Genomic DNA, 11,883 nt, shown 5'->3' on the forward strand with positions numbered 1-11,883 from the left:
ACAAACCTTGTTCTTAAAGCCACAAACCAAAAATTACCCCCTTTTAGTTTCTTCTGGTCAAACATAATCCTGAACATGTTTTTGAATTTTTTCTATGAAAATAAAGGCGTGTGGTGGTTGGTTAATCATGATACTAACTCTAGGTATCTAGGATTTAACCAGCGATGTCGATAGGGGAGATGGGGACAGAGACGGCTATGGTTTGGAGATGGTGGTGATCAATGGGTCATGAAGGCTATGAGGGATCAACAGGACATCGACAAGTTCTACACAAAAATGTAGTCGCCAAGTGCAAATAACAGGTTTGAGGGAAAAATAAGGAGGATTAAGCTTTTTTATGAGCCATGAGGTTGACGTATGCATCGGAATACCTAGATAAAAATGGAGAAAACTAAGTTAAAAAAACTCAATGTAGTTAGCATAAATGTAGGGAAGTATATGCGGAAGTTATTATTATCTTAAATGAAATTACTAAATTACCCTTAACTATTAAATTAATGATTTAATTTTTATTGAACTCTTATTGGTTCCTACGTCCACACAATAATTGTTCATCTACATTTGAACCTAGTTCTATATATATATATATATATATATATATATATATATATATATTAACGTGAACCGTCTTTATAATAAGGTTTTGTTATGTAGTTAGTCCCTAACAAAGATAAAAATATTGTTATATCCTTTTTTATTTTATCGAATATTTCTTTTTTATTGTTTAATTATTTAATAATATTTTCGGCATAATAGTGTCTTCTCCGGTGAGACAATGTCTTTTACGACAAGTCTGTAAAAAATGTCTGTAAAAAACATATGAATCATCCAAACCAGATGAAGAATAAAACTCTTAAGCAAATAAGTTGTTGCAAGTAAAACCGACTAATGCAAGAAGAACCTGATCCAAACTAGTTGAAGTATAAAACTATACACTAGATACACGAGCAATCATATGAAAAATAGATACAACAAACCAGATTTATCAAACTCACTAACAATCTGATGAAAAAGTTAGATCTACTCCAGATGCAAGAACAAAGATGTAACACCTTATCTCGAAGGGATTAAGAAACCCTAATTTTAGGGCGTTGCGCCCTATATAAACACCTTAAGTCATTAGGGTTGGACTCTTTATCAACCTCTAAGCCTCTAAAACCCTAAAAGTCATCCCTTAGCCTCCATTGTTATGAATTTGAGTTCTTAAGAAGATTTTGGTGGTTGTTCTGCTCCCTGTCAAGGAAGTATAGAAATTAGAAGGTGCTTTGCTTGGTGAGAAGGTTATAGATCCAGAATCATCACCCTTGTTGCCATCTTATTGAGGTATCAAGTTCAAACCTTGTCTTCTCCATGATTATATCTCTTCATTTCATTGTCTTGATGCTTTTGGTCCATTTTTGGGTTGGTTTGAGGAGTTAGGTCATTTTCAGGACCTATTCTGTTAGATATGAGCTTGTTATGGACTCTTATGGCATAAAGGTGCAAGCTTTATGGGATTTTTGTTACATGCATGCATTAAGTCACTTGTTAATTCCTATTGAGCTTTAAGAGCTTCATTAAGCCATACATGAACGTAAAGTTAGCAACTTTACTTGATAATTCAGCCCAAGGAAGTCAAGCCTATGATTTGGAGCAATGCCTTAAGGGATTAAGGGCTGAATGTGAAAGGTGGCCGAGCGGGAGGAGTATGTTGGGCGTACAAGCTAGTACGCGCAGCGTACAAGCCCTAAAGCATGTACACCAGAATGGGCCTCAGATCTTTTGGTCTTCAGGTTGGGCCATTTTTGGGCTTGGATGTTTGGGGCTTTGTTGGGCCATCTGCTTTCTGGTGTTTTGGGAGGGGAATATTATTGGGCCTTGGGTTAAGGCCCATGGAAGGGGTTTGGTTCCAATTTGGAAAATTGGGCCATGCTTAGGCCTTGGATGTTTATTTGGAATTTAGGCTTCCAGATTGTTGGATTGGGCCTTGGCTTTGAGCCAAGTTATGAAAAAAGTAAAGTGTCTTTTACCCTAGTTTGAACACTTAGCTTGGGTCAGGATCTGATTGTTGACTGGATGATTAACTTATGATTGATAGCGTGGGGATTCTTGCAGGCCAGCATCCAGATATTCTTTCAATGAGATTCAACAGTGCGAGGTGAGTTTTTTTCACTGCACTTGTAGGTCAAAGGCACCAATGCCGGCTAATTGGATTGACATCCTGTTATGCATGTTATCGTGTTGTAGTGGTCTGTTACATCAGTATCCTCGTATATAGGATGATGTCATGCTTAGTGATCTGTAGATCTGCCTGTCTACCTATAGACTATTTATATGTTGATTTGTTATATATGGGCACATATTGTTGGTGGTTGAGGTTTTACTGCTATGTGCGTGAGCCAATAGACCGGGGGCATTCCAACCTAATGGTTGATTAGACTCGAGGGTATTCCATCCTGAGGATCACTGGAACCTTTGTATATTGGGATTCCAACCCGATAATTGATTGGGCATGGGGTATTCCAACCTGATGGTTGATTGGACCCGATATGGTATATGGTGAGACTGGACCACTTTGTACGTTAGTCAATAGGCCTGGGAATTCAAACCTAATGGTTAATTGGACCCGACATTTTTGGTATTCCAAATCGATGGTTGATTGGAAAAAACTACTTAGTATGCGAGGGTATACCATCCCGAGGATGAGTAGGCCCATCGTAGACATGCCTGGTATTCCAATCCGAGGCTGATTGGGCCAGGCGTGAAGTGTTTTAGCATGCTAGTTGTTGTTATCTGTTGTGTGGTGGTAATTTAGGGGGAACTTACTAAGCTTCATGCTTACATTTTGGTTTATGGTTTTAGGGACCTAGGAGGACCGTGGCAAGGCGATGGCGTGACCGTACATGCGTTTTACGACTGAAGGGATCTTGGGAGACTCTAATTTTCAATAATGTTTTGGAAATACTGATTTTGTAAACACTTTATTAGTAAATGGGTTGTTTTGAAAAGTTTAAATTTGTTGAAAATTTTGGGATGTTACAAGTTGGTATCAGAACCTTGGCTTGAGTGAAGTGGAGAAACACTCGTGTGAATCCAATCTCAAAATAAGAAAATAAAACAGTTTTAAAAAAGATTTTCAAAATAATCAAGAAAGGATGCGATGTCTACGATCAGCCGGAGCCGGTAAGTTTGCCCCAAGTTACCACATTGTTATTTGATGTTATGATATGTTAGAACTGCATGCTAGTGATAGGCTGAGGATCTTCAAGAATTGCATGATAGAATTGCCTGATTATATGATGCATGATAGCCTAGGGTCTTCCTTATATGAAATTGACGTCATTACTATAGTTACTTAGTGTGCACATCATAGTTGTACATAATAAAGATTCTATAGCCTGAGAATGCTTGATTTAGCTTTATTTCCTATTCTTGTCTGATTAAGGGCTTATAGTAGAGTCATGTATTAGACTATCTGTGGGATCCAATGTTATGTATGATTAGCATGCATGAGTGGTTGCAGGGTTGGTGGAAGTTTCTTGAGTGGGTGTGGTTCATATCAGGTCAGCGTGAGGAATGATTAGCCACTCTTGAGAGTGTGAGGGCATGGTGAAGGTGCACCTGAGATGCTAGGAGATAGAGATCGAGAGTTTCATATCAGGATCTGTCCGATTTTATTATGTTTTAGTGTCAGTCAGCTCCTCTGCTTGAATGCTTCTTGCTTTGTGCTTTGTGGGACCTATGTCAATGTGAGTTAACCATCAACTGAATACATTAAATTACATGCTATGAAGGTTAAATCATCTTAGAATGAAGGACTTGGACCTATTGCACAACTCTTGTCTGATTCCAACCGTTGTAGGGTCGAGTCCTTTAATCGAAAGATTATTTAAGCTTTGTTACATGTAATTGTATTCATGAAGTGGTTAGCTGACATTAGTAGGGGTTCTTTAGCAGCTGATGGAAGGGGAGGTGGGTGGGAAATCTAGGAGAGCCTAGGTAGTATTTTAGTGTGGTTATTTTGCTCTGGAGCAGGTATCGGGAATATTATTATGAGTATGTCTTAGAGGACTTGAGTTGATTCTTGAGGAAAGTATGGATAGGTGTGGAAGGTATTATTGGGCCGTACTACTGGAAGCACGTCATCCATACTCGAATCAAGGAGAGCTTCAGGGAATCTAAGGGATGTTCGGGGGAGATAGCATGGCTGGATACCATGATTCGCGGCGGTAGCTCTGCATTTGTCTATTTTTTGGCTATGGTTGCTCGGGCATGAAGTCGGGCATGGAAATTGTTTTAGACCCCAGTGGCGAAATTGATTTGGGTTGTTTGGTGCAAACCCAGATGAACTTGTTGGTTTTAAGGTCTCGAAGGTTTTACTCGAGGCCGTATATTCAAGTCGCGGGACTCAAGAAAGGAATGGCCATTATAATCGGCTTGGGAATTACAGTTGGGAGTAGAATGGTTGGGTGATGGTTTGGTATGTCGCTATCCATGGTGGGGATTTTTCCTTTTCCATTTTTCAAGTTTTGGGAAGGAGTGAGTAGGCTTGTAACTTTCAGGGTCGGGATGTAAGCCCAGCTTGGGGTCTGTTGGTCACAAGGTTTGGCGACAATACGTTAGTACATGAGTGTGCAGGTGGATTGATGTGTTATGGATTCTTTGTGATGTGATTAATGGTCCATGTTTTTTGGTTATAGCAGGACAGGTATCGGATCGTCGATTGGGTTTGTAGGTAAGGAGGGTACATTTTGGATCGTAAGTTTGTAGTTGCTTATGCTTTTGTGCGAAATCCTTAATGATAAAAGGTCATGATTGGAATATTTTTAGAGGTCTTCAACTGAAATTCAGGATTCTCTTAGGATTTGTTTGATCCCTGTCTGGAAGGTCATCCTGCGTGTGTTATTCATTCCATGGTTAGGAATGGTGGTACCTGCTTAAGCCGGTTTGAGTTATGATTTGGTTTCAACACCAGTAGGTGGTGGTTCGAGCCCTAAGTGGGGGAGAACTGGGGATTTTTCTTGGAGGATCATCGATCTGTTCAGGTTTGTGGAAGGGGAAAAACAGTCTTATGGGATTCTCAGGTTGAGTATCAGTCGTTGAGGGATTTTTCAGTTTGTTGTTTGGATTGTTGTTTTCAGTTTAGTTTGGATAGATGTTGATCGGTAAATCATTTCCAGAGATGGGTATGTTCAGTTCCGTGTGGGTTTTGATTCTCTAGACTAAGTGCCAATGTGTTCTCGACCATTGGTTGTTGAGTTCATCATTCATTGGACATTCTCCGAAAGATTCAAGTGGTGACAGTTAAAGTTCGAGAAATGTGTCAACCTATCATCAAGTTCGGTCTGTTTTATTTTCCTTTGGCCTCGGGGTATGTTTACCCTCAATGGTGGTGTGAAATTTGAGTTTATATCAGGCTTAGCATTTTGGTAGCATTTAGGAAGCCTTCGTGAGCTAGATGCGTATTTGTGGAATCTGTTCTGTCTCAATCAAAGTATGAGGTCTTATTCCAATAGTTCATGGGAATGTCTTCTGATTTTGTTTGAGAGTTGCCGTTTCGTTGGAAATCTAGTATTTCTTCCTTGTTTGATTGAGGTTATGGGTTTCCTAAGGATGTGCATTGTGGTAAATTCATGATATGTTGCTGAGAGGGGTGTTTTTAGGCTGTGGGTCTAGTAATCATGATTGTTCATTTCTCCATCTTGTGGTACCTTCGGTATTGGCTCGTTGATGGAATTCGGGAAAACTCTCAAATCAGATGGTTTGATAAAGGGAATAGTTAAGGGTTATTGGGAGTATCGGTCAGGTATCAGAAAGTCTTTGCGGAATGTATGGATTATAATCCCGTTTGTTCGCAAGCTGTTGTTAGGGGTTTGATTATCAAATTGAGATTCGTAAAAATATGAAGTCTTGAATCATAAAGCTCTTTATGAATGCCTCGAGTGGTTTTCCAGGTGGGGGTACACCTGAGCTGATAGGGGTTGGATGCAATGCGGAAATTTTTGGATTGATCATCTTTGCTCGTCGGAGTAGTGGTTGGTAATGGCTTGGCAGAGAGTCAAGGGTCATTTAAGGTTTTGGTACATCATATGGATTTTGATTTGGATGAAGTTCGCGATCGATTTGTTTTGATGATCATTTCGACATGTTTTTGGTGGTGTCTCCAGTTGTGGACTAGGGGTAGATTCATGAATGGATGCTCATCAGTCTTAAGGAAGGGTTTATGAGTTTCCATTTTCAAGTTGGCTTTTGGTGGAAACTCGCATTAGAAATCGAGAGTGTATTCGTGCAAGGCCTGTATTTCAGTGAGATGTGGGTTAAGGAATCTGTATGACAAGGGCATCAGCTGTAGGGTTCATGGTAAAAAGGGATGTTTTCAGTTCAGATGGTAGAAAAAGGCTCTTGTGACTGTGCTTTGGAATGGTTCTACCTATGTGAAGGTCGAGCAAGTTATGGGGTTTCAGAATTATAGCAGCAACGTATCAGTCCGACAATTAACGAAATTAGTATCTTGTAGCTCATTGTGTTCTTGGAATTGTTATCATCAGGATGAGTCCTCTCTCGAAGGAATATCTAATGCCTTTTGGTCAAGCGAAAGGTTGTCGGTAGTCGCAGATGTTCTGCGATTCTGTTTTCTAGTAGGAACTTCATGTAATTAGAAGTTGAGTAGACAGTTTGATGGATATGTGAAATAGAATTGGCATTGGTTCAGTATGGGCGGTATGTCGGGGAGTCAGACCAATTCGAGACTTTAGATTTCAAGTTAAGTAAGATGTGGCTGTTCTGCATGAGATTGTTTTAGGTTGGGAAAATATTCGTTCATTTTCGGGTTTGAAGAACCCTGCTAGGGTTGGGCTCGGTCGCCTTGGGAATAGGGTGTTGTGTGCTCAGGATTGTGGTTGTGTCGCACAAGTCGCCTGGCGCCTAGGTTAGTAAGGAATGATTTCGAGGACGAAATCTAATCTAAGTGGGGGAGAGTTGTAACACCATGTTCCGAATCGTTCCCATTTGGGTGTGGATGATGTACTATAGATGATTTGGGTGTTCGGTTTGTGTTTTAGAGCCAAGGGGTATTTCGATAAAGTGTTAGTTCGGGCATTTATGGAAAACTGGGTTTTCTCGGGAAATTATAAGGTATGTATGAGTTGATTAAAGCATAGAGCTTCTCATTACCTTTTCATGGATATAAGGATCGTCGTAATCCGGTTTACAATGAAGAAGTTATGGCCTTCGGATGAATTTAGGGTTTAAGGAAAAACCTTAGTATCCAGGGCGTACATAGGTAGTACGCGGGGCATACTAGTGTGAAGTCTTTACACGGGGCGTAATTTGATGTACACTTAGCGTACTGCAAAGGGTGGATCAGGAGTGCGAGGCCTCGTACGCTCGACGTACGAAGGGATTAAGAATCCCTAAATTTAGGGTGTTGCACCATATATAAACACCTTAAGTCATTAGGGATGGCCTCTTTACTAACCTCTAAGCCTCCAAAACCCTAAAAATCGTCCATTATCCTCCATTGTTGGGCATTTGAGTTTTAAAGAAGATTTTGGTGGTTGTCTTGCTCCTTGTGATGGAATTATAGAAATTGGTAGGTGCTTTGCTTGGTGAGAAGGTTATAGATCCATAATCATCACCCTTGTTGCAAGCTTATTCAGGTATCAAGTTCAAACCATGTCTTCTCCATGATTATATCTCTTCATTTCTTTGTCTTTATGCTTTTGGTCCTTTTTTGGGTTGGTTTGAGGAATTGGATCGTTTTAAGGACCTATTTTTTTTTTTTTTTTAGATTTGAGCTTGTTATGGACTCCTATGGCATAAAGGTGCAAGCTTTATGGGATTTTTGGTCACATGTATGCATTAAGTAACTTGTTAAGTCCTCTTGAGCTTTAAGAGCTCCATTAAGCCATGTATGAACGTAAAGTTAGCAACTTTACGTGATAATTCATCTGAAGGAAGTCAAATCTCAGTTTTGGAGCAATGTCTTAAGGGATTAAGACTTGAATGTGAAAGGTGGCTGAACAGGAGGAGTAAGCTGGGCGTACAAGCCAGTACGTGTAGCATACAAGCCCTAAAGCATGTACGCTTAGTGTACAGCTGAGTACGCCCCGTATACTCAACAAAATGGGCCTTAGATCTTTTGGTCTTCGGTTTGGGTCATGTTTGTCGCTTGGATGTTTGCGGCTTTGTTGGACCATCTGATTTCTAGTGCTTTGGGATGGGAATATTATTGGGATTTGGTTTAAGTCCCAAGGAAGGGGTTTGGGCCCAATTTGGAAAATTGGACCATGCTTGGGCCTTAGGTATTTATTCGGAATTTAGGTTTTTGGTTTGGATTGGGCCTTGGTTTTGGGCCAAGTTATGAAAAGGGTAAAAAAGTATTTTACCCTAGTTTGGATACTTAGCTTGGGTCCGGATCCGATTGTTGACTGGATGATTAACTTGTGATTGACAGCGTGGGGATTCTTGCGGGCTAGTAGCCAAAGATTATTTTTGTAAGATTCAGCAATGCGAGGTCAATTTTCTTCGCTGTACTTGCAGGTCGAAGGTACCAATGTCGGCCCATTAGATTGACATCTTGTTATGTATGCTATCATGTTGTAGTGATATGTTAGATCGGTATCCTGGTATATAGGATGATGCTATACTCAGTGATCTCTAGATCTATCTGTTTGCATTTAGACTATTTATATGTTGATCTGTTATATATGGGCACATATTGTTGGTGGTTGAGGTTTTACTTTTATGTGTGTGTGTGAGCCAACAGACCGGGGGAATTCCAACCCGATGGTTGATTGGACCCGAGGGTATTCCATCCCGAGGATGACTGGACCCGTTGTATATTGGCATTCCAACCCGATGGTTGATTGGACCCGATATGGTATGTGGTGAGACTGACTGCTTTGTGCGTCAGTCATTAGGCATGGGGTATTCCAGCCCGATGGTTAATTGGACCCGACATGTTTGGTATTCCAACCCGATGGTTAATTGGACGAAACTGCTTAGGATGCGGGGGTATACCATCCTGAGGATGATTGGGCCCATCATAAACATGCCTAGTATTCCAGCTCGAGGCTGATTGGGCCAGATATGAGTGTTTGATCATGCTAGTTGTTGTTATTTGTTGTGTGGTGGTAATTTAGGGGAACTCACTAAGCTTCGCACTTACAATTTGGTATATTGTTTCATGTACCTCAGAGGACCGTGGCAAGGTGATGGTGTGACCGTACAGTTCCTTGGTTTTACGACTGATGGGATCTTGGGAGACTCTGGTTTTAAATAATGTTTTGGAAATACTAATTTTCGTAACACCCAGATTCTCAGGTATTAACTTTACATATTTATTCTTCATATTTGAAAGGTCTACTCGAAGAGTTGGATTCCTTGACTCGTCGAGCAGGAATGTTTTTGCCCATGTGTTTAAGTGACCAACTCGCCGAGTCGGAGGCATGACTCGACGAGTTGGAGCTAGAGGATGAAACCCTAAATTCCAGAGTTTTTGCACCCTATTTAAAGGATCATTAGCCTCCCTTGGCCTCCCCTCACCGTACCCTTGAGCTCTGAAACCCTAATTCGCGTGTGTGCTCCATTTTGTGTGATTTCCAAGCTTGGAAGGTGGTTTGCAAGAAGAAGACTTGAAGTATAAGAGGATTGGTGCATAAAGGAGCTGGTGGATCTGACTCTTCTGCTTATTGGGATCAGTTTGAAGGTAACAAGTCGTTACCTTGACTTTCCCTCCTTCTAGATCTCTTCATTTTTATGATTAGGGCTTTTCTAGCATGTATAATAACCATTTTTGGGTATGGGCTAGGATTTGAAGTTGCAACTTCAGATCTGAGCTTATCTTGGTCTCTATAGCTATAAAGTCTCCAACTTTAGCAAGTAGGAACCTTCCCTTTTGAGTTAAACCCCATTATAAGCTTGGATTTGATATTCTAAGCCTTTAGAGCCTTGCATACACGTAAAGTTTGCAACTTTACGTGATAAACATGCCTTGGGAAGCTTGATCTACAATATGGAGCTTTGGGGTGGCATAAAGGCTTTTGAATGGAGAAAGGACTGAAGGGACTCGACGAGTTGGATCGTCACCTTGGCGAGTCCGATGAAGATTGTCGTGCAAGGGTTTCTGCATGGACTCGGCGAGTCAGTAGGATGACCCGGCGAGTTAGCCAGGCTTTTCCCCATGTTTGGACATGCATGGACTCAACGAGTTGCAGGGAAACTCGATGAGTCAACTGGGATCTTCACGACTTTTCGAGTTCTGGAAGGACTCAACGAGTCAGTAAACTGCACTCGACGAGTCAGGTCAACATGGACTGTTTAACTTGACCACTGACTTTACCTTTGACCAAAGGTTGACCAATTTGACTTCTGGGGATATTTGGTAAATTGGAAATTTACACTTTATGGTAAATATAGGTGGTGGAGTCCTTGGTTGCGATTCAAGAGTTTGAACTTATCTTTTCAGTTCGACATTTGCGAGGTGAGTTTTCCTCACTATACTCAAGGGTCTAAGGCACCAAGGTCGGCCCTTTGGATTGTTATCCTGATATGTTCTGCTAGTATGATCTGTTAGATCGGTATCCTGGTAGATAGGATGGTATATGCTATTATGATATGTTGGATCAGTATCCTGGTAAATAGGATGCTATTATGCTACTATGATCAGTTAGATCGGTTTATCTGTCTATAGAATGTTATGTGATTATTTGTTATATGTGCACATGTTTGATTAGTGGTTGAGGCTTGTCTGCTTTGTGCGAAAGCCAATAGACCTAGGCATTCCAACCCGATGGTTGTGGGCCGTGAGTATTCCACCCCGAGGATGATTGGACTCGTAGTATGTGGGCGTTCCAACCTGTTGGTTGTGGGCCCGGGGTATTCCATCCCGAGGATGATTGGACCTATAGTATGTTTGTGACATCCCCAAAATAACGGCCATAAAAAACCGATTTAATTTATGCTTTTAAAATAATTTTCAGAGTAATCCTTTGATTTAAAAGAGTTGCAGAATTTGTTCCCAAAACAAAATATGATAAATAAAATTTATCACAACATTCCTTAAAGAAATGTATTTTCATATATAACAAAACTTGGGATGTCACGTTCCAATACAGACCAAAAGCATAAACGGCACATTATAAGCCTTACAACATTTATATACAACTACTAGCCTATAAACAAAATATCTTCACAAGTTGTCCAACTTATGCTCTTGTGCCACTACCTGTAATAGAAAGAAACTGAGTGGGTCATGTGACATCCCCAAAATCTCGGCCAGAAAAGACCGATTTCATTTATGCTTTTTAAACATTTTCAGAGTAAATCCGTTTGATTTTAAAAGAGATGCGGAATTTGTTCCCAAAAACAAAACATGATAAAATAGATATTTATCAAAACATTTCATATAGAAATATGATTTCATTTCATAATCAAAAGTCGGGATGTCATGTTCCGATACAGATCACAAAGCATAGACGATTACATTACAAGTCATTCAACAAATATATACATATGCAGACTTGTAAACAAAAATGACTTGATGATTCGCCCATCTTAAGCTCTTGCGCCACTTCCTGTAATACAATTAAACTGAGTGGGTCAGGCTTGGGAGCCTGGTGAGCATATAGGGTTTTCAAACCCACAATAATTATATTTAATTTCATCAATCAACAATAAACCCGATTACCCATTCCCGTTATCCTCACCTTACGTTCCTAAAAATAACGTCTATTACAAGGAACTTATTTCAGGATTTTTATCGGGACGGACATTACTGCAGAGGGGCTTCCTCAACAATAAGTGCCCTAAAGGCAACCATGTGGGGGATAGAGTACACCGGTGAACACGTCGTTCACAACACCTACAGGTAATGAGCCTGCTAGTGTTCCACAGGACAGTCTA

The sequence above is a fragment of the Lactuca sativa genome, chromosome 8 (assembly GCF_002870075.4).
Source record: "Lactuca sativa cultivar Salinas chromosome 8, Lsat_Salinas_v11, whole genome shotgun sequence".
NCBI lineage: Eukaryota > Viridiplantae > Streptophyta > Magnoliopsida > Asterales > Asteraceae > Lactuca > Lactuca sativa.